The sequence below is a fragment of the Equus asinus genome, chromosome 14 (assembly GCF_041296235.1).
Source record: "Equus asinus isolate D_3611 breed Donkey chromosome 14, EquAss-T2T_v2, whole genome shotgun sequence".
Classification (NCBI taxonomy): domain Eukaryota; kingdom Metazoa; phylum Chordata; class Mammalia; order Perissodactyla; family Equidae; genus Equus; species Equus asinus.
In genome coordinates, this window is record NC_091803.1 from 39,482,490 (window position 1) to 39,484,490 (window position 2,001).

Sequence of the window (2,001 nt, forward strand, 5' to 3'; positions counted from 1 at the left end):
CAGCACACCCTTGAGGAATGAATGGCCACCTCACCGGTCATTCTCCAGCAAGATCCCTGAGGCACAATGGTGAGCCATCACTCGGACCAAGGCGTCTCTCCTCAACACTTGAATCATAACAGCTGACAAATACATTGTGCTTGCTGTGTGCCAGCCCTGTCCTCGCTGCTGTATATGTATTCACTCATTAAACCCACACAAAGCCAGAGGGGCGGTCCTGTTGGTACCCCCTTTTTCAGATGAGGAAGCTTAGGCACAGAGAGGTTAACTGGCCAAAGGCAAAGAGCACATAGGTGGTGGAGCTGGTGTTGGGCTCCTGGCAGTCCAAATCCTCCTTAAGCACTCCACTCTCCTCCTCATCTTGGGGTTGCTCCCTTTCCATACAATTTGATCAACAAAAACATCCCCTTCCTGGCTTGCAGCGGCTGAAGCTAAACCATGGATCAGCTTGGAGCAGGGGTTGGCAAACCACGGGGTCTGCCTGTTTTTGTAAATAGTTTCATCGGAACACAGGCCCACCCATTCAGTTCTGTATTGTCTATTGTGCTTTCACACTGCAATGGCGGAGTTGAGTAGCTGCAGAAACCAAGGGCCCTGCAAAGCCCAAAATATTGATCCAATCCCTGACTCACAGCCTCCTCGAGAGAAACAGACCCGGGTCAGGACGTTAAGCAGAGCAGCAGGAGCTGCATTACTGAGCACTTACTCTGCCTGGAAGGGGCTCGATTTGTTGAATCCTCACAGAAGCTCTGTGCGTGTTGGGTATAATGAGCCCACCTTTCAGATGAGAGGCTCAGAAGAGTCAAATGGCTTGTCCCGTGTTGCCCAGCTGGGATGAGGACCCAGAAGTGTGACTCCAAAGTCTGTGTGATATTCCATGGCACGCAAAGGAAGCCGGGGTCCCTGCTTAGGTGTAAGAGGTGGCAAGGACACAATTACCGAGTCGGCTGCCCCCTCAAAGGAGTTGTCTTACCCAGCCTTCATAAACCACCTGTGAGGTTGGCGGTGCACCCTCCTACTGTTCTGAAGCTCAGAGAGAAGGCAACGGGACCCAGGTGGCACCGTAGGTGGCTGAGTTGATGTCCAGACCCAAGTCTGACTCCAGCACTAGAAGATGTTCTAGCCTTTTAAAGCACAGTTCTGAACCCTGGAGGTACTTTAGAATCATCTGTGAAACTCAAAAAAATATACCGATGCCCAGGCCCAGCTCCAGAGAGCCATGCGACACTGCGCTAGGCAGGGCTTGGCCTCCATATTATTCAGCGGTGTGCCATGGGATCCGACGTGCAAGCTAGGGCCGGGAGCCACAAATTTAAAGCAGCCATACCGTTCGGGGGAAATCCTGCAAATTTAAAGATGATCTAAAAAGAGAACTCCATTTATCTCTGGGGCCAAAGGCAGGTTTCTGACAGCTTTGGTTGAATATTTAATAGTGTTGGAACTTTCTGGAGAAACGATTTTAAACCGTTCTTGGAAGAGGGCAGATCTGAGTACAGTCTGAAGGCTCGCTGGTGGGAGAGCCGCATGGATGGTACTGAGGGTTTTCCAATGTTTTCCAGCAGCTGCGTGCCCTTGCTGCATCATTCCAGACCAGCTCAGGCCTCATCCAGGGAGAGAGAAGATGACCACCAGCAGACGCAATGCTCCTCTCCCCTCACCGGGTTGGCCCCTTGCCTGGGAGCACCGATCATTCAGTCGAGAGGAAGAAGCACATAAATCTTTCTCCACGGCGCCCTAAGCCTTTCTACCTCTCTGGTTCAGCTGACAATTTATTTCTATTTAAATATAATTGGCAATTCTGAGTTTCTTTCTTGGGAAGAAACCTGTAAGAGAGTGTTATGAAAATACCATTCAAATAAAAAGAAGCCCCGTGTAAAAAAAAAAAAAAAAAAAAAAAGCTCTGTCTTCCCGAAAAAGTTAAAATAAGGCAAAAGATACTCCTTCCTCTGTCTTCCTTATCCAACTCTTCCGCCTCAATATACTTTTGAGCTAAATTATTTC

General features: G+C 49.2%; 1 protein-coding gene across 10 annotated transcripts in view; it reads right to left on the reverse strand.

The window, feature by feature from the left end:
- Positions 1-2,001, reverse strand: part of SNX29 (sorting nexin 29) — a 577,711-nt gene that overhangs the window by 95,397 nt on the left and 480,313 nt on the right. The window lies entirely within an intron of this gene.